This window comes from Cyrtonyx montezumae, unplaced genomic scaffold, assembly GCF_038088225.1.
Source record: "Cyrtonyx montezumae isolate F1298 unplaced genomic scaffold, pur_monq_1.0 scaffold_17, whole genome shotgun sequence".
In the NCBI taxonomy this organism is placed as follows: Eukaryota; Metazoa; Chordata; class Aves; order Galliformes; family Odontophoridae; genus Cyrtonyx; species Cyrtonyx montezumae.
The window spans coordinates 8,462,743-8,485,242 of NW_027071903.1; the positions used below are offsets into that span (position 1 = coordinate 8,462,743).

Genomic DNA, 22,500 nt, shown 5'->3' on the forward strand with positions numbered 1-22,500 from the left:
AGATGGAAGAAAGAAACAAGACCTCTGTACCTTCTGCTACTGGGGAAAGAGCCTAAAGAGGATTGAAAACTGACAGCTCCTAAGAATAATAAAGCAAAGAAAGCAACAAGTAGGGGCAGAGATGGTGATTCTCTGGAAGGACTGAAATGAAAGAGCCAGCGCTAGACTCATTACCATAGGTAGATCAGTTAAAAAGGAAACCTTCCACAGAAAATCTGGTTCCTACCCAAAACAGTCCAAAATTGACATTGCAGTATGGAAATGTTTACCTTGGAGAGGTCAAAAACGCTTTTCTTAAAGTCTGTCATTTGTATTTTTATAGGCTGTATTACAATGTAGCATAGCAATCTAAAAAAACATCACCTGCAGAACAGGCATTTCACCTCCATCAAAACACTGCCACTGTTCCCCTGAACAGTTCCAAAAACTATACAATATAGCCAGAAACTCTCGAATTAAAAACCTTTGCCTCAAAATAATTATTTATTTTTAATGAGTTTGTGGGTGATGATCTGTCCCCACAAAAGGGATGAGTTGTTGAGGAATAAAAATCAAGCAGGATGTGTGGTGGGATGTTTGAACTGATGAGATATAATAAGCAGCTGTGAATGAGAGCGGTCCATAGGACTGCTTCAGCCTGTGACTGCCCTCCCCGAAACACCACGCACATTATGTTCCCCTGGCACATCAGGGTCTGATAAATAGGAAACATCCCCCAGTGCTTGTTCTCAGGACAAGGATGAGAACCCTGCCACTCCCCACAGGCAGCGGATGTGGGTTGGCCTCACTCATCTCATAACACAGCCCTAATAACTCACCCCGTGCTGCTGCTTGGACATTTTTTGCTTCGCATGACCAGGACTGTCCCACTTCCAGCACCCTATCTAGGCAGTGGAGTGAAGTGGGGTCCAACTGTGAGAATCTTCAACACCTTAACACAGAACACCCAAACCCCAACATGCCAATTGTGGCCTCCCTGACACACCCGTGCATCCCTCTCTGTCTGCATCCTTCCAGGAAAACTGCAGTTCCTATCTGAAAAGCAAAAAGTTGTGTTAGTTGGAGGTTGTTTGTTTGTTTGTTGTTTTAAATATGTAAATTAACTTGAAATACTATTAGGGTAACTCTGTGGGAAAAAGGTCATATTTAACAAAGGCACATCCAGTTTTTCAAACAACCAAAAAAAAAAGTCTTATTTCTTCATTGGTACTTTCTCTTTTCAAAATGTGAATATTGGAAATGTAAAAAGCAGACTTCACTGATGATTATGAAGTAATGCAATGAGTTAAAAAATAAATCCAGTCAGTGAAAAAACAGAGATGGGCACTGTAATGGGCATTGGTTTTTGCACGTTGTTGCACATTTGTTTTTAAGGGGTTAGGATATTATAATTATTTAAATAAATGACAAAACAATTATTTACCCTTAAAATGAGTGAAACTTATTCCAAGTTTTTGCTTTAAGGTCATGTTTGAGTAATAATATTTAAGCCAGTGTAAGCCTAGAAGCAGTACAGCAGTTGGGGGGAAATGTGTATACTCTTATTATTATTTCAAAGCTACAGTACTGTAGATTTCCTATTTCATTATTATTAGTATAAAATAAATTAGTACAAACAAAAAAAAAAAGAAATTTCACTCCTACTTTCATATTTCTTTAGATCTTAACGTGACATTAATGAGCAAATACACACTAGGATGATGATCACACTGTAGGATAAAATGGCTCATATACTGTGTCGATAAGTTAAGATAAAAGAAATCCAGAACAAAGACAACAGTATTGTGGAGATATGTTTAGATTCCAAAATATTTGTATCAGTCAAAGATAGAAACACCCAAGACAAAAAAGAACTGGTAAATAGAAACCATCTACTTTTTTTCCACTTGACTGTATAATAAATACGCTGTATATATTAAAGTGTTATTCCATTACCATGCCTAGCTGCCACATGCAATAGATGGATACATTATATACATATTTTCCATCTGATATCCAATATATTTGTAGCTCCTTTTGAATAACAGTAACATTCCTAAGCAAGCACTTGAGGACAGAATTTAACTTCTGGGAGACAAAGATGCTCATCAAATGCCATGCAGGCATTTAAACCCTGACCTCAATGATGCAAGGCTGTAGGTGAGGTGTTTTTGAGTAACATCCAAGATAGTTCTTCCTGAATCTGAGAATAAAGCACTGCAATGTATACTGGAATACTTTAGAGGGCTTCATGGGAAACAGAGCTGCAAAATCCAGAAAGATCACTTGAAAGGTGATCACAAATCCCATAAAACCACTCTCAATCAATATGAAAATGATGCAGATGACATTTCTTCACATATAGCCTATTAGGGGCTGCCTCCTTCAGTAGCACAGCCCTTCCTCCCCATTTTCTTTCCCAACATATAAAGTTTCTGCTCTTCTCATGCTGACTGACTTGCTTATCTAAGACACTGTGATGCTTTATTCCATCATAGCATGGGACTGTGCCCTCAAAGTGAGCCCAGCTGGTGATTAGATGCATCACTCCGAAATCTGAATATGACTGACCAAAAGAGAGGAATGTGAGCGTCACAGATGGATGGGAAGCGATTAGAAATAGGTAACAGGATTGGTAACTACTTACTCATAAGTACGTAAGACACAATGGCACATCGTTGTGATTGACAAGAACTACTATTTGCAAATTGGACTTCCATGAGTACCATCAGCACTCTCACCAATCAAGACTCAAAAACAAGCGTTCTGAAGACTGGAATTTTTCTAATGGCATCAGCCTGATACCAAGCACAAGTCGATATGAAAGCCACTGTCGTGTATAATAAAAAGCTGAAGCAAATGCAAAGGGTGCTGCAGGAGTCAACCACATAGAAGGGAAAAGGATACTACAGTGCAAAAGAGAACTTTCCAACAATGAATCATAATACTTAACACTTTAAAAATAAATACTGAACATGACCAGACCGGTTCATAATACTTTCTCCTAGATTTTTATTTTTCAATATTTCTGCTTAAAGATTGATAATTTCAGTTTGAAACTGTGACTATTTAGAAGCACTGCCTAGCAGCCCTATTATGAGTCAGGTACTGTACATAAAGGCATGCTGAGGGAAAAGGGGGGAAAAAAACCCACACTCAGGGTACTTTTTGTCTTAACGACTTGAAAAATTAATTTACGAGTAAATAGCAGTGATCTATATCAAGCCCACTGATTCTCCTTTGTTTACCCAGTTTATCTGAGTTTGCCAAAACCAATTGTCTAATGATATTATTTTGTGATTTTACAGCTACTTGCATAGATGCTGTGCAAAGGACACAAGCAGTTATTCCTGGTCACGTATTTACAAAACCCTGAATTGAGAATGATTTGAAGAGTTTCGTGTTTGAATTTCTTCTACTGAAGATAGGTTCACATGGTACTGCATTGGAACAGTCAGGCTAAATCTAAATAGAGATAAATTAGCCCAAGCAGAACACCAGATTAACACAGCTGTATTCCTTTCAGCTGTAGGAATTTACAACAGGTATACCAGGTACTTTTGCCTAATAAACTCTGTGCCTGACTAACCTCTGTAACACTAGGCTGCAAACTTTGTTGCAAAGTCTTCCTAGTTCTTCATTAATGGCACATTAACTTAGATTATACTGTTTATATGGGTTTTTGCAAAATATGCACCTCTGGTGTCCTACCCTGAACCCAGGTGATGCATGCTGAGCCTAAGCACAGTGTTCTGAAACAGGTTTTGAACATTCCAGAACATGCTTTGTAACTCGAATTTCAGAAATAATTTTAGAAGAGTGAATCATATCATGAAAACAATAGTCCATTTATATGTTGGTTTTTAAAAGCTGTATAATTCTTACTCAGCCTCTAATTGCATTATATTAAATATTCACTAGAAATACATGGGAAATTTACACATTCTTCATACTAACTATTCTTTTTGGTCTGGAGACAAAATTAGTATTTACTCAGTTAAAGTCATTATTGATATTTTTGTGCCAACTGAAAAACTGCCCCTGACTTGGCAGCAGTGGCTCCATCCTTCTCCTGCTGCACCCCACCACGCTTCTCCTGACTGTGCCTCTCTCCCCTCCAGTCCTACTTCTGTAGGACAGCCAGGCTCTCTGGGACGAGGACTGCCTATGAACTGCTGGCTCCACATTTTGATCAGAGCTGCAAAGCTCTACTCTCAAACCATCAAAGAGAAAAGTAGAAGAGTTTGAGTTCTAAAACTCATGCTGGAGGGATCTTCTCCCATACCTCTCCTGCACAGTTACTCAGAGTTACTCAAGAACGTGAAGTATGGAAGGAAACTTTTGAGAAGAATCCAGCCAGGACAGGCAACCAACCTGCATGCTTCCCTGAAGAAACAGGGTGCAAAGTTCAGCTCTGTGTTTGCATTTCTAAAATGTTTGTATTTCTAAAGAGCGTAAAATATCAAATATCCTTCTTGGAGAATAATTTCCCTCTACTCTCTTAGCGAGTTGCTATATAACCATACAATAAATATTATCCTCCTCACATGCTTCTGTTTACTTAGCATACAATATATCTGATGCTATCTAGCAGCATAAGTTTTAGTTCTGTCATCTTAAAATAGTAATAGTTGTCAATCAAACTAGAAAGTGCATAATAAAAACATTCTAGAAACTAATAACCCTATATTTCTACACTTAACTTGGAGCTGAGCATTTCTTAAAATGAGATTAATTATATGTTTGTTCAGTGCCCGATACAATCAGACAGACCTCTAAACAACATCCTCCTAGCAATGAGCACAGACTATAATCGTACAGAGAGAGTGTTTGTATATATTACGCAATATATGCAGCAGTAAATTAGTAGCATCACCTTCACTTGGCCCAGTATTTCAGTCTGTAACAGAGTTTTAGGAGAAAAAAAATGCAATCTGCCCACTACTAGAGTATTAGCTAGAGGATGAGAGAAAAGGGCACAGCCAATACCCAAGTAACTTATGGCAATATTTTACAAATATTCAGAAGTATGGAAGCACCAAGGAGAGAGACACTGGAAAAGTCCTCAAAGTTATGACCAACATAATGTGGCGAACTGGTGACTTGAAAATAAAAGTGTTGGGAAAATATCCTTTGATTTATACCTGCAAAACTTTAGTGGGAACTTCATTGCTTGGGACAATTAAGCCTACTCTGGACATGCTATTTGCAAATACCCTGTAGGGAGCAATCCTAAAATGTCCAGTAGATGGACTAGATGTAGAACAGGTCTTTTGCTGTTCCACTTTTTATTATTCTAATCCATCACCCTTCCTCAGGTGGTGAAGTTTTATGTAGACTTTAAAAATTATGACCATTAGAAAATTATGTGCGTGTCTGTGTAATATATACATACGTATGGATGTAAGGTCTGTTTTTTAAACACTAAGGCACTGAAAAAAATCTTTTCACCTCATTTGCCCATGCTACAGCTGTAAGTGTGCATTAATCTGGCAAGTGAAGATAGAAAATTCTAATTATGGTTATGTGAATGCACTATTTGCATAATCGCAACCACTGAACTTGCAACTTCGGCATGCAATAACTTAGATATGTTTACTGCCAACAGTGTAGTAGAATAGGACTGTGACACGCTTATGCCACAAAAGCAAAGTCAATCTGACAACTTTGTCCAAAACCAGAAATGTAGAATTCCTGCAAGACTGACAAGTTGACACCAAAGCCTGCAGAACAGGCTCAGCAGGAGGAGTCACACAAGGAACTCTTAAATATTTAAGTCTTTCACATTAGGGATTCTCAAGAAAAAGATGAAAGACTTTATTTAGTTCTATTCTGCCTATGGTCTCCTCCTCATTCTTCTCAGACTCCTGTCCACTGTTTTGCAGAGGCTAGAACTTTTGGTGACTTTCTGAAACCATGAAGTCCAGCAAAGATGTTGTGCTGACACTCTGCTAACATAGAAAGTCATTCAGAGCAATGGCTGCAGAAAGCATCTCTGTTCCCAAGACACGGGATAGCAGAATTCTTTATGGATGTGCAAGGTGTCTTAGAGGAGGAGGTTAAAGGCTTTGCTTTGTCCACACATCTAATTGTTATTTCTATTATTCTGGAATGGAAACCCTCTTACTGACCAAAATATAAGGCAATCACCTCCATATAAGAGAAAATAAAAAGATCCACTGTCATATTTGAGTATGAAAAAAAAAAAAAAAAAAGAAAATGAAATGGTATGGAGAAAGGAAAAGGTATTTTGTACCTTTCTTATGTAGCCCAGCCCAAGTTTCCCATAGCATTACGGTGAGAAACAGTGGCCTGCAGAGTCTTAACAACTCTGAATGCTGCTAAGGATGCAGAATAGTGGCAGGATATGGCCATTCACCATTAAGGCCTTAAAGCCTTCATAATTACTGAGTATACAGAATATTTATTATAAATACCATGCCAGGCCTCTTTTGTGAGCTGCCCTAAGCCTGTTCTCTGAGCCACATCAAGCAAGAAGTTTAAATGAAACTGCTCCCAAGTTTCTGAAATGGTTTAATAAAACATATACTGACTGTAATATTCAGTTTATAGTAGAAAACTATTGCCCCTTGGTTTGAAAAATGACCTCTAGTTGGCAATTTTACTCTCAGCTTCATAGATTATAGTCCGCTGTTGGTCATTTTCTCAATCCACAGGGCAATACTTTTCCATAACAAGCTCAAACTGCAATCAGTATTTGTAGGCTGTTACACAAGTTGAGGATATGTCTCAACACATCCTAGTATATGACTAAACAAAAGAAATAACAACCTGGTGACACAGACATATGGAGAAAAACAGTGCGATTCTTCTAACTTTCTAATGCTGAGATAGCAGAAAAACATATTCTTCTATTGTGCTAATTTATATTAAATTTAATGTCTTCAATATACAATTATCACTAATTTGATTTTTTTCATTGTTCTGTTTTATACTGTTTTATGCCTATATTTATTTCAATGTGAAATTGAAATAGACAAATACTAAATTCTGTTAGTATCAGATTTCAGAAACGACAGATTGTGACTGATAGCTTAACACTGTAAAATCATATTAAAATGTATTCACATAGATATCTTAAAGATCAGTTGCTCTTGGGCACACAAAGCATGCATTCATAGAAACTTAAGAGGTTTTGTATAAGGAAATTCTGATACAGTTTAGTAGGCAAGTTGCAAGTAATTGTTTCTGCACCCAGCTCCAACACATAAATTCCAAGATGAAACACAATGTTTCAGGAAAGCAATTCCCCTGTTATGTAATCAAATACTTGCACGGTGTTGACGATAATTCAGGGAATGGGAAGGGAGAGACATGGCATCTATTCCAAGATGCGGCCTTAAGAAATGCCCACCCCACCTTCCTACATCACAGCTACTCTGATCTGTAGGGCTAACGCAACTTACCTAGCCAGCTGGAGAGCAGCGAGCTTTAATTCTTTTATCAATGGATGTCAGAAGCTCCTGCAGGTCCTTTACTGTAAATGCAAAATATTTATAATTACAAGAGTAATATTCATCCCCATCTGTAAATAAAAATCCACAGTTAAATGTGACACCCACCCACACTCTGACCAAAGAGAACTTCCCAAGCTGTGGATACAGTGGGGTCAAAAGTGGACATTTTGCCACATTCATCTAGAAATTAAGTTTCCTATCCTTTCAACAACTACACCACATTTTCCAGGGAATCCGGGGGTAGAAAGGAGAACCTTGGCTGTAAGGTAACACAGAAGAGAAAAGTTCACAGTAGTTCTGCACGTGCTGCTTCAGAAACCATATACAACTATAGACATCTACCTATAATGCTGCATTTTGGAATATTTAAAGGTAGAGGGTTTCTTACTGTTGTTGAGTTCTGATGGGTTTTTTTTGGTTTGGGGGCTGTGCAGTTTTTTGCTTTGTTTGTGGTGTTGTTTTGTTGTTGTTGTTGTTTTATTTTTTTTTAGGATAATAAAAATGACACATGTGCCATAGTATAATGGATTAATCAAGGAAGATGATGTTTATCCGAGGTCCTGAGTTGCACATCTTCATAACTCACTCATAAAAATTAATGTGTTGTACATGCACTTCAGTGACGCATCTTCTATTTTTACCCATTAAGAATAAATTGTTCTAAATTGGATTACCCTGATATCCAGTAAGAAATGTAAAAATTATATTGTTATTTTAAGAATTTACATTGCTGTGTATCGAAAACAAAGCTTCTCACAGTGCTTTTGAACTGTCATGTTACTTCCACCTCTAGGAAATCATAGTTGCTGCTGCCACACCTAAACTCAAAAGCAATTTATGCTGTATCACTTTACATACTGTTCACTTAGTACCTTAATCACAAGATTATATATGGTATACTTTGGGACTGATTTTTCATAGCTGTTTTTGTACATAAGTAATACACAACCATGTACACAAGGACTCATAAAATCCTCATTTCTGAAATCAACAGATGAAAAAATCCCTAAATAATAATGTACAGATGTTTCTTATTTAAATGAGCTGCTGGCACTTAATGCTGTCAATCATACAAGCAATAAAATTGGTGGATTTCAAGGTACTCAGTTTTTACAATGGATTTTTTTTTAAATCAAATTATCACTTTACAATGACTGAAAAAATGATTAGTCAACAAACTTAAAGTGATACATTTTGATTACATCTCTAAATTCCTGTACGTGGTCAACTGCGCTATATTGTTCCATATCAATTCTTTTTCCTTTTACCTCAAGGTTGATTCTGCTGTCCTTAAGCAGCAGCACTTCACTAAAAGTACATTATCTGCACATTATCTATAGAGTAATCCTCTTCTCAAATACAAGACAGAACATCAGAGTTTCTAATCCTACACAGATAGAGTAATTCACATCCACTGTACATTTTACTGTAAAGACAGAGTAATACAATATGTTTGATAAATCATGTATGTGTCTGTGTACAAAGAAAAAGGTTTATCTACTTTCCTACATGATGCATCCGTATTAAGGCACACACATTCCCCATGCTGGCATTGTAACAATCTTTCCAAGCTCTATAATAGAGACATCTGAGTTTAAAAAATGAAGCAGCCCACAGGTCAAACAAGTTCCTGATGAGAAGTACTTAACCAGAAATATTATTTCACTGATTCTAAGTTTTCATCCATACATCAAATCCTAAAGTCTATTGATTAAATAAAACGGATCTTCCTTTATTTCAAAGCAAAAGAGAATTAAATCATCTCCACTGCTTTTCTTCAGTTTGGAACTATCAGGTTGTACACAGAGGCCATGCACCCTGCGTATAATTATAGCATCCTTAAGGAGAGCTTATCCTGTAGTGACTGATCACAGGTTTCTTGTCTCTTCCTCTAAAACTTCCACTCCTGGTCATAATCGATGGCACCTGATGGCCCAATATTCTGATCCAATTTAGCGCCAGTGATATGATCCAAGATCTACTAAAATCAATTAATTCCTCTTCTTCAGGAAATTTTGCATCAGGACAACTTTAAGCCTATGTGAATGCAAGAAGTTACTGCAATCACAGTGGTTCATATTCTCATGTCTCTTCGCTGCGGAATTATCTGCATCATGCTTGAAGTTTTCCTGCAGTCCCACAAAACATAATGCAGCCAAGCCCGCCCTTGCAAAGCCTCAGGCAGTGTCTGCCAGCTTGGAGAATCAAGGGTCTCTTTCAGCAAGCATCTATATCAGAATATAGCACATCTGTATATTGCTGAGCCCTGTGTATTATTAGCCAGTATACAAAATACCATCAAATTCTAACACTGCAGAAACACACTACAAACTCCTTATAATCCCTTTGCAGAGCACCAAGAGTTAGATGCAAAAAATTCGTGGGAGTTTTTGTTAGGTTTTTTGTTTGTTTTTCATTTGTTTTTGTTCACCAAAGAAAAGATGTCTAAGTTAGATTTAAAGCTCCCCTGAGCTATTGCGCCTCCGAGCAGACTGCAGCTTGGTTCCAGTCTACCTGCACCATGCTGCTCCACACTGTGCAAACATCCTGTAACATTTGATGCAGTCAGAAAACCCTCTATCAGAGATGCAGTTTCCATTCTGGAAGGTAATCCCTGCTAAAAGCATAGCATCTCCATTCACTTCTATTTCAACCCAAAATTGTGGGTGAAAAGATACACATTATTTTCAATTGTGCTGCTGTATATACACATTTAGAAAATCAAAGTACTCTTAAAAAAAAAAAAGGAATTATTAACATACTTCAAATATTCATTGAATTAGCATCACAGACTACAGTAAGTACAGCATAATTAGCAATAAATTAATTAACAAAAAAAAAAAGAAGAAGAAATTTACTACCTGTAAGTTATTTCTGTGCAACAGAATTGCAGACATGCAGAATGGTGAATAAATACTGACATCTGTATTAGTTAAGGAGGCTACAGCTTGGGCATCTCCTTCAAACCCTCAGTGCCTTTCCATTGGAAATCAGTAGTTCAGCACCAGCAAAGCTAAGTGAAGACAAGAGCCTTTCTTCTGCTAAGTAGCACTAATTTCTGCCCATAGTGCCATTCAGATGAGGATTGATCAAGTCACAGAGGTAGTAAACAGTCTGCCACCAGTGAAGAGTACTTCATAACAGCCTCCAGGTATCGAGATACGCAAAAGAAACATTAACAATAAAATAAATCAACAGATAGTCTTGCAAAATATATCAATATTAAACTCTCAATTTTCTCCAAATTAAGAAGCCAGAAGTCAGAAGACCAAGAACTCAGAGTCAGAATTTTCCTATTAAAGAGCATATGGTTTCTCCTAAAGTCTGTGATTGATACATGATCTTTTCTTTCTTTTCAGGCAGAACAGCTGTCCAGTGAACTAGAAGAAATAGCCCTGAAGATAGCTTTGTGTCTGATATGACTTTGAGAGGGAAAATCATCCCAATGATAGATGCTTCAAATGAAATTACCAAGGAATAGAAGAAATGTGTAAATGCGTATGTGTATATATCTCTCTTTATATATGAGATTTTCTTTCTATCAGAGCAAGCCATCATTGTAACCATAATTTGGGATTAGCTTTCTGGGAAGCGTGGTGGGGAAAGTAGGGAAAAGGTATGTACTTCAAAGCTAGATTTAGAATGAGTCTAACCAGAAGGGGCAACACTGCTTCAGAAAGGGTCACTGGGGAAGAAGCAGTTTTCTGAATATAATCTGAACTCCATTACCTGGATTATATTGAAACTTCCTTGATTCTTCTCTGTAAGGAAATGCTCTAAGAAAGCTAAAACACATGCTTTGCTGGTTGATAAAGACTTGGAATCTTTGACTCAATAACTGAGAAGAAATGGCCTTGCTGAAATTGCCATACAGATGATTTCCATGAACTTGAACTCCTCCATACCCAGTGCAGAACAGGACGGCTCTCGGCAGAGAAATGCTGAGCAGAAGAGCACAATGACCTTCTACCCATCCCACCTTTGTAGGCCTCGCATCTTTAACTTAGAGCTCTTTGCTCACCCTGCCCCAAACGTCATCTTTCAATGCCATTAACCTTCCCCCAAAACCAATCTTCTCACTTCCATTTGCCTCCCAACCAAATACCCATTTTCTCCTGCCTTCCTACAACAAAATCCTCCTTAAACTTCCCTGTGAGCATGTTTATTTCTGAAGCTAGTTAAAAAATAAATCAGATCCTGGGCATTAAAAAAAAAAAAAAAAAACCCATGCAAATTCTCGTGAATCTTTGTACAGGTATTGGTAACACCTCTCCTTACCACTAAATAACTCAAATGCTTTTCTTGCCCCAGTTCCCACCCCCGACCCCCTCCATCATTCCTGCATCTAGAGTCTTCTTTCTCATGTCATATAAGCTGCCAGTAACCCCCATGCAGCAGTGGTGTATCCACCCACTGGCATCTGACTGTTCTCCTGCCACTTCACCTGCCCTCCTGGCACCTCGTGGTACTAGTCCCTGCTCTCACACAGGTTTTGTATACGCAGACCCAGGCTGCAGTTCTCAGAATCCCTGCTCAATGGGATTCCGACTACAGAAGAACAAGAGATAAGATCATAAAAGCAGCCCCAATATGGTGCCCCATCAGGAAGCCAACTAAATCTGATAGACATGGTCCTCTCAACCTATGAGTAGGAAAGGCCTGAGCACTTAGAGAGGAAGAAAGCAGCTCAGAAAACTCCTTGATATGGTTTGTAATTGGCCAGCACAACCCTGCCTAGGTCTATAATTCTGGGGTAATCAAATCTCTATTTTTTTTTCCTCACACATATATATGTTGCATATGTGCTTATATTCCTAATTTTTCCCCTTCTTGCCCCCTGCTTTCAGTTCACAGTGACTAAAAGCACAATTATTTTACAGAGATACTCTGTAACAAGCTTACAGGATGCCTTTAGTAATAAGATAATTATTTGTAACTGTATAAAGAATTATAATTTTTAATTTAAAAAGAAATCAAATAAAAACAGCTTTCATCTTTCCTGCCACATGAAGAAAACAGTCTCTGCCTACAACTCAAATTATCATTCTCTCCTTTGTGCAAAATGAATTGACCCAGAAAACTAAAAGGGTAAGAACCCATATTTGCTGGGCTTATTCAGCAGCCAAAAGTTCATGAAAAACACTGTTGTGTATCACATAGCAACCACTTGATGCCTATTGTTAAGATACAGTAGTTATTCAAAAAGTAAAATCGTGCATTCTCAAATAAGAACCCAGGCTGCAATGTGTGTTTACTGTTTTTGGGAAATAGTCATCTTGCCATTTTCTCTTTTTCCATAGCCTTGGCATATTTGGTCAACTATGCAATGTGCAGTTACCCGCAGGAAAAAAAAAAGCAACACAAGAATTTTCCTCCAGCACTTAGCACAGGACAATGTCCATTCAAAGCAACACATGAGATCACCATTCAGAGAGTTAAGATGGGCTCTGTTTTTAATGCAGCCACACTTTCACTTAAAATATAATATTCTGGAGTAAGCATGAGGGATAAAGGAAGATAAGTGTATCACTTTTCCACTGAGCATTAAAAGTTGCACGCTTTTACCTCTTCTCAAAGCAAACCATCCTGAAGTGGGCAGGCAGTTGGACTCTGTCTTTGCAGGTCCCTTCCAATTGAACTATTCTATTCTGAAGTCCTTCATAGAGGCACAAATGCCAATACTGCTGCTGCACATTTACACTTTTTCCTGGCATTGCCACCTGTCCCTGCAGCTGTGCAGAAGTATGAACATCATGGACATCCTCTGTTTCACTTTCCTTACAAATACTTTGCAGTAAGATCTAGTATAAAATAAAAGGTAAAATAAAGCAGGGCAGAACATAAGGTGTGGAGTCAGGAAAAAAAACATTAACAAGTCCTATTAATTGAACGTGTTTCTTCTAAAATATTTGAAAAGAAGTGGCAGGCTGCTTGAGCCATTTTGGCTTTCCTCGATCTCCAAGAAAGCTGAAAGGCAGAGAGCCCTCCGTTTCATTCACAGATGCAGCAGACTGTCTATCTAAATTATCAAAGCAAGGCCAAAGGGGCTCTTGAAAACAACTGCTGGAGGAGATGAAGTAAAGAATAAGATATAAACTCCCTTGTAGGTGCTATTATGTGCTATTACACAAATAGCACAACTTAAAACTTCAAGATAATGGCATATTTAATACCAGAAGGGAATGGCAGACTTGCTTAGCATAACTTTGAGATGTTTCATCAAGGCTATGTACAAACAGGTGTGCAACATTTTTGCTAGCTATAAGACGCTTGTTAAGATTATTTGCTTATCTGAAAGACTGTTTAAACTCCTTTTAGAGGCAGAAAGTAGATTAAAAGGGGGGGGATAATGTGTGAAAATGTATGTTTTTCCACTGAAGCTTAAATTGAGCCTAGCTGTATCCAGATACATGTGGTATGTTTCCATAGTCTCAAAAAGGAACTTGAGTGGTAGGCAGCTAACCCCAGATGAATGCACGGAGCTGCTAAGGAAAAATATGAGAATGAATTAGGTATCTGGGAGCAAAGAGGTGTGGTTTATGATTCTAGAGAGAGATGTCTGGCTGTTTGCAAAACAAGACCAAAAATGTGGATGAACTGAAGTTGCAGCTCGCTTGCTGCAGGTGTTCCTGCTTCTCTTAATGGAGCCCTTCACTGGAGGTTAGAGGAGAATGCTAAAAAAGTCAAGTCTCCCTCTGAACTACCCTCTTACCTAGTGGCTTACAAATGCATTTTAAACCGAAAAGCATCCACAATAAAATATTTGAATCAGTCCAAAGGTAGATTGATGCATACTTAAAGACAGGGATTGCCTATACAAAGGAAATACTTGGTTTCATCAGTGGTCAGTGATGTGGCCACAACAGGACATGGTAATTATCTGACTGTTGAAAAGCTGCAGTTACAATAGTACAGTCATTTAGCAGCAAGATACCAGAGTACTTGACAAAACTTAAAGGAAGATATTACATTCAGCGCAGAACTGAAAATTTGGAAATATTTCCTCTAAAACAATATGAACTATCTGTTAAAGAATAACACAGAACTTTTCTAGCACAACACAAATTCTTTCCTCAAGACTGGTAACTTATGAGCCACCAAAATACTCCATTGAACAAAACATAATACCCACACGGCACCTATGCAAATCACTAACAATGAGTGACTCTAAGGACCAGTAAGAACAAAGCCCCAAACCCCTATCAAACATTATCTGAGGTATGAAAAATTCAAGAAATGAGTAATTTTTTTTAAATGGGGATAAATTGGGATTTCTGTAACAATTGACTCATTTTGCCTGCTTTTAGCAGGATCTCAAAGAGCACTCCATGTGTTAATTAAATTACAAAGCATTCTTGAGACAGGTAAATGGTATTACGCCCACTGGGGAACCAAAAGAACATTTATGTTTCATTACTGAAGTCACAGAGTAATTCAGTGGCTAGTGATATAACCCAAGAATTATTAGTCACCACTTTTACTCATTGATCTGATAGCCTCAAAGGAGGCAGATGAAAAAAAATAAAAGAATAAAAAACTTTCTTCTTGTGCTTTTCTATCTTCCAAAGTTAGAAATTTATTTTATTTTTCTGCTTACTGGAAAGCCATACTAGTCTACCCAGGTGTATTAAAGATCACAGTACAATACAAACAGGAATCAAAGCAAGGGCAGGGAATTGTAACCATCCTGTTTAACAGCTCATGCAGCTGCACCAGGACCCTCCTCTCTCTCTTTCTAGCCAGTCATACTCCCAGAGACAACACATAAGAGCTTCTACCCTAGCAGAATGAAGATGGAAGGACGTGCAGATGAAATAATCCTTTCACTGGCCAGTTTACTGACTTCTAATGCTACTTTACTGAAGAAACAGGCACAAAATTCCGCCATGAAAGCCAGTGCCTCATGCACTTTATACAATCTCCCACTGAAAGGAACAACAGATGAAATAGCTGTGAAAATGGTTCAGACCATGGAAAAGTCTACTCTGCATTCAACTACATCAATTTGAGGTTGCATGTAAAGAGATGGAGGAGGCTGACAATTATATTCTTAGTATAAAAAACAAACTGCCTGCATGCTGTCCAGCTTGATTCTCTGGTTAGTACGCTTCCAGGTTCCAGGAGTAATAAAGCAGTAGGATATAAGGCAGTCTGCACAATAGACAGTCCAGTGACTTACAGGACAACGTAAGGCATCTCTAATTCAAGGCTGTTACAACCCTTCTAGATCTTTAACAAATTATATCTCTATTAGTAGTCATTTTGGAGAGTACTTCATGAAAGGTTTTTCTGTTTAATAAATATTTACTACTAAAACCAGGGAAGTATCTTTTTGAACTTGCTTTAAACATTTTGAATACAATGTTAAGCCAAGATTTCAGGCCTTATTACCCCTTATCCCCCTCATTTCTTGTTATGTCATGAAGAATCAGCCACACAGAAGAGATGAGAACGTATTTAATTTAAATGACCAAGGCTTAGGATTGTCTTCACCGTGACAGAAAATAGAGCTGCTGCATATATTTCCAGTAGCATTATTGTTATATGGCTTGACAATCATCATCTTTTTTCTTTTCCTAAAAATATATCTAAAGAACCACATGGTTTACACACTGCATTCAAAATATTTTTCTTCGTTTACATTGATTGCATATTTCAAATCATGTTACAGCTGAATCGCTTAGCCTAAATCAAATAAGGAATCCACATAAATGCATACACACACTTTCCTTGTTTTTAGACATTGCTGATATTGACAAGATTAAAATATTTTTCTCATTCATTATTTATTGTGATATGATGAAACCGTAAGAGTATGTATTTAACAGAGCATCACAAGTAGAGTTAAGATGTGGACATACCATTTCATTTTGATTTTACTGAGACAGTGCTAAGTATGTGACTCCCTGACTACAATAATGACACGTTTAGGTGATAAAGATTTAAGATGCTTTGCAAAGATGCAGTGCTATCCAAACTCCTCAGCCATGTTGATTCAGAGCAGTATCAAACAGACGAACCCCATATTCATGACTGGAAAAGAATGCCATGACTCAAGCCCCTTGTCTTGCAGGGGACTGAGGAGTCTGTGCTCTGTGCAAGAGCAGCAGCAGCAGCAAACTCACACTGAATCAGGGATGGAAGTGGAATGACCAGAAAGCCCTCATACACACACAACCCCAACAGCACTCCATTTTATAGCGCAATAAATGCACCCTCTGGATAGTTCCACCTCTCCTGGAGGAACTGGTACTACCTGACAGCTGCAGTTCGGGGTCAAGCAACGCTACACCTGCCCAAACCTCAAGTACACGGTACGTATATTTGAATTTGGTTTCTGAACCAAATATCTAGGATTGAAAACAACAGACATAGCACTGCGCGATCCCAGTATCCAACTCACAGTTGGGCACCATTCTGCATGCTTCTGTTGGCACTGAATTAAGGAAACACCGAACAGAGAGCACCACAGCAAAGCCACTGCAACAGAGAGTGGTACTGCTGGGCAGAGCAGCATCGACCTTGCCTCCTGTAGGATGTGGCACTATCTGGGTTAGAATACAGAAAAACATATTTTAGCCCAAATGCTTATTCTTGTGTACTGCAATCTAAATAAACCCCTTATGACAAATATAGGAGAATAATCAGAAGGTACTGAATGCTTAAAATACACCCTTAACAAAACAAAACAATGTAATGCACATCTCTTTTTACGTGTCAAACAATTTGCCTAACAAATCATAATAATGCAGAATGATATAAAATTCACCCATCAAGCCCAAATACATGCACAAAGATTACCATGGCAAAGAATTGTGAATTTCATTAAATATGTTAAAGGCATAAAAAAAAAAAAAAAACAGCTTTGAAAAATAGTAATCCTGTCTTTCAACAAAAATATTATAGGAAGCTATGAATTTGGTAGATCTGAATAGGATGTTGGTACATGTTTTACTAAGGTAATATAATGGCACACTATTATTAGATCACATTAATCATTACTGTGCCAAAGGCACTGACAGCACCACTGAAAAGGATTGAAAGGGCTGGTAATGGATATAAATTACCCATTGTGTGATAAAAGGATTTTTACTAAGAAGGTAAGAATAAAACAGCAAATTTCTAATATAACTGTTGTGCAAAAACCAAAATAAAAGTAATCCAGTCAGTAATATCCACAAAATCAGAAAGTAAGCACTTTTGAAACAAGATAAAGTCACAACAAAAACCGTATACAATATGAAATTAATTTTGTGGCGCATAATATTACGATCAATTTAAATAGTTTACATGGTGACCTCTATGGGGCATGGTCAAGAGAAAGGTAAGCTTTGTTAATCAGAATAGAGTATGAGCTTCTGCATGCATATTTTAGGCTTGCGGATTTGGAATTTCATCTTCGGGTTTTGTGGTGTTTGTTTTATTTCTTGAAAAACTATAATGGCTTTGTGACACCTCCCTGAAATTTGAGGCACATTGAGAGTTTGCATTCTGCACTAACAACACAACAAACAGCACATCTCTCAGATGCTTTTAGTTGGATTTCAAACGCTATTACAAAATGAACCGCATCTTTGCTGAGCTATTTAACTATTTGATTGAAAACATTTGTTTTACCAATTGTCCAGTTCTGTGCTTCTCCTTTATTCTGTCAAGCATTTCTTCATATTAGTGGGGACTAGTGTAAAGTGAAATGGTCAGACTGAATTCTTATTTTCAGATTTAAAAATCCAGTGTATCTTCTCTGATGCCAACGGAATTGTTCTAGAATCGAGTCACTGTAATTCTGGTTGAGTCAATTGTCTAGAATAAGAGATCCAGTAGCTCACATTCAATTAGCAAGTTTTAAAAATCCTGAGCTGTATTCTTAAATGACACAAATTCTTAAGTACAGACATCAATCCTGAAAACACATCCACGCTCAACTTTACTCACGTGAGTAATTCCATTAGCATCAGTAATTCAATACCTGCTCCTGCATTTGCAGTACCGAAGCTTTAGTATGCCTGAATATCCTCACTTACATACACTATAAATCAGCATCATTCCACTGAATCACAGTTTGCACTGATCCACATGATATAAAAATGAGTGGACAATCCAGTATAACAATTGTAATAAAGAAATAACACATGAATTTGATTTAGAAGCAGAAGCTATCAGAAATGTTGATTTAAGAATCAATTAACGCATGTGAAATCTAGAATTAATTATTGGTTATTTCCTAGGAAGCTGAGCTTTTCTTTCAAACTAAGGGCCAAATAACCCAATTCTGATTTCACACTGATTTCCACACCAATCTGGTTACTCAGAATTTACAGGAGCTCTTCTTCTACTGCACAGGAATAGCTCAGAGGGAAATCATATATACAATGTAATACACCCTTCCACCCACTGATTTTCATGGGTGTTCTTCTCATGCTAATATACAACAGAATATGGTTCTTAATAATATGCATGAGATGTTCTATTGAACTTCTGGAAAAAAAAACATGAAAAAGTGATAAAATGAATTTAATCATGAGTGTCATGGATGTTTTTATTTAAATCATAAGCCCGATGATGAAATAATAAATGATGATTCATCTCTAATACAATTATTAGATATCAACCGTATAAGATGAACGCTCATGATTTTACCAAGCAGATTTTTTCTTCAAGTCTGTTTGTGGCTAATGACACCCAAGCAAACTACAATAAAGAGTTATCCTGAAGTCAGAAACATAATATTTCTGAAGACGCAAAGAACAACAAAACATCACGTGAGAACAGATTTTAAAACCCCATTTAAGTACCTCACTTTTACGCAGTTTTTAATGTGGAAAAAACACCACCTAAAAATTTAGATGCATAAGCAGAAGAAAATGTTATGATAACAAGTAAGTTTTTCTTACCAGTTACTCTTAAACCAACGAATCTGTTCCCTGGCTGAGGAAATTCTTAAAAGACACAGGATAGGTATTGAAGGTCGCAACTGTAAAAATAAAACCTGTGAGAAATTTAATATGTCAAAACTCAATGTCTGATTCAGACATTTATGCTAAGATATTACAATGCCACCTCAAGCAGACAAACTACAGAGCAGCAGAGAGTATTGAGAATCAGCATATTAATGGGATTAACACCTTTTATTTCTCAAGCCTTCATAATGTACTTGTTTGGTGGCCATTTCATTTTGGGAACTGAAAAGTTCTTTCAGTTCTGGATTGTTTTGAGAGGGAAAACCTCTCCTCATGATAATGCTGAGGAACAGAATGAAATTCTTCTGATCCTTTCCCCTAGACAGTGCAGCAAAAGGGGACAAAACAGGATAAAACAAAAGTTGCATAGCATACTCCAGAAACCCAGTTATTCTCTTTGACATTGATATTCTAATCTTTCGGAGTAAAAAGAGAGCAGCCACTAACTGTATTTTTACTTTTTGTTTTTTTTTTAATTCCATTTTATAACAGAAATAAGTCCTTTGTAGATGATCTCATCTAATAAACCCCACTTAAAAGAGATAAGAGCCAGCAGTAAAAGCCAAGCCAGAATACTTCCAAGATATTTGTCAGTAGTGGATTCAGGGCCATTACATTAGTAAGCAAAACAGAAACAACAACAAAGGGCGTTCTTAGAGCAAAATAAAGTTCACTGGACTGAAGCTATAATCTGAAGAATTTATGACTGAGAATTCTAACTATGTTTGTTCCTATGTGTGTCTAACAAATGAAATTAAAGGTCATTTCCAAAGAATACACTTTGTACATCTACATCAAACTATTTCATACAGCTGGCTCTGGCTCCGAGGCCCAAGTTCAAGCAGCACGGCCACTGGGATTCACCTCCTGCATACAGCTACTGGGGAGATGCCACCCCCATGGCCGAGCCTGCATCCTCAGCAGCCGTGGAAAGCAATTAAGAGCTCGGCCATTTATCGTGTCTGGTTCAGTCTGGGCTTCACTGACAGGACCACACTACTGGGCAGTGCCATTTGTTGACTCGAAGGCCAAAAAACAACTTTAAGGGCTCCTGTCAAGGAGCCTTATGTTAAATAGCTTTGCAACCTCAGAGTTCCCTGCTAAGCAACCCGGCACTAGTGCAAAACTGATAAAACATTTGCATGCATCTTTGCCCTGACTACATCGAAAGCAAAACACTTATCCCAAATACCCTACTTTGTCCATGCCACCGCCTCTCCTCACTCCTTGGCCACCACAGCAAGCCCACGCTATTTACTTCCGTCTCAATGGTCTGCCACAATGTTTTCTGATCCTCGCTCCTTTCCCCGTCACTTGTAGATTGAACCAGTCTTTATCACACTCTTTGAAATATTTTCCAAGTGATAATTCTGCCACGTAACTGCTCTCACAGAGGAGAATTTCCCCAGTAAAGGCTTCAAGCCCCTCCTTTATAACTCACATCTCCACAGTTAACTGCCAAAAATTCAACAGACATCTGGTTTGCCATCACCACTGTTTCTCACGCGTAGGAACACATTTCTCTTTTGCTCTTTCCTCACGCCTGGTTTTCTCTTACATGCCAATTTCTCTAGTTTTGTAGTTGAATTATAAGCCCCAGAAGGCAAGGGCCAGTTTCCCATTACAACATCCAACAGCACTGACCTCAGTGGGCACTAAGTGCAAACCCCAACTACTGGGCACCCCACTTCTTGGGGGGCTTCAGATACACCAGAAGCAAGGCAGAGGGCAGCCAAGCTAAGCCCTAGGCACTGGCTGGAGGGAATGAAAACATTTGGGAAATGGTTAAGAAAACACCCTGTCATCAGATTTCCCTTACCCTAATGCAAAATTCTATCCAGATAGGATTCAGGTTGCATTTATACAGGCTCGTATCATTTTAGAATTCAAATAGGTGAATTTTGGTTACAGTATTTGAACATAGAAAAAAGCAAATTCCTAGGTTGCTATATATAAACACAGGTCCCATCCAATATCTTTCAATTGCATAGTGTCTAAAAACAGTGACAGCTTGTTTGTCTGGAATTTCTGCTGTTGTTGATGTCTTAAAACCTTAAGATACACCTTTTTAGTGTTTACTTGCAGCTCAGTCAAAGTAAGAAAGCCAAGAAATAGAAACAAAGAAGATAATAAGCTGTTGGGTTTGGAAAAGATGTTATCTCACTAAACAGGTTCTTAGTACTCCTACACCGACATCGTAAACTACATTTTTGCTATGCTATTACAAGGCTACTTGTGTTTTAAAAAATTCAGATTTTACATACACGCTCATGACTTGCAAAATTCTAGGAATGATTCTCAAGGGGCTTTCACCAAGATGCTTTATAAATTCTGATGACAGACAGAACACAGTAAGGCTTCATCTCTGAAAGTCCTGTACTGATTTGTTTGGAGGCTTCATGTCATTGATCAGCATGTCAATGTCTCTTGCAATCTGCTTTCCAGTTCATGACTGTGAGTGAACCCCTCAGGTTTAAAACCTTAAATGATTTAAGGTCTGTGATACATAACCTTATGAACAAATTGGGAAAATCTGTAGCTTTACACATTAAACTGTAGCAGAAATGATTTAAAGCCTTATAAAAAGATATTTTACTTACCTGTGCTAATATTATTCTAACACATTTGACACTGACTAGGTAAAGGAGATATTTTAAAGGTACAGGCAGCAAGCTGCATGAAAACAAATTAAGATAGTTCCTCTTAGGTCAAATTGGGCCAGTTTACTAGCGTCTAATACACTTGGTGGCATTAGACATGGCCTCGTGAGCACCTACAGACCAATTTATCACACTGACACCTTCCATGCTAACATTCCTACCATCCTCATCCCTGCACCACCTCTGCCCCAAAAAAGAACCCACAGCCTGCAGAAAGAGGGCGGCAAAAAAAGCACTAGCAAAGCACAATCAGGATAACAGCACGCCATTTTTGTTCATTTTTAAAGAAACTTCCATAGTGCATTACTTTAAATGAAGCATAGACAGGAAAGGGAGAAAGCAATCTCTCACTCCATCACCGGGTAGGGGGACCTGTAGGATTTCTGCAGGTTCAGGATGGAAATCTAACATACAGCAAAGGAA

The 22,500-nt window shown here is 37.9% G+C and overlaps 1 protein-coding gene across 1 annotated transcript in view; it reads right to left on the bottom strand.

The window, feature by feature from the left end:
• The window catches only part of ZNF536 (zinc finger protein 536), a 267,205-nt gene extending 247,801 nt beyond the window's left edge, over positions 1-19,404 (bottom strand). Inside the window, exons 1-2 of the mRNA XM_065733205.1 lie at positions 19,352-19,404; positions 7,407-7,477 (exon numbers count right to left, since the gene is read on the bottom strand). The gene's annotated coding sequence lies outside the window, so the exon portion shown is untranslated. The remainder of the gene's footprint in view (positions 1-7,406; positions 7,478-19,351) is intronic.
• Positions 19,405-22,500: the final 3,096 nt, after the last annotated feature.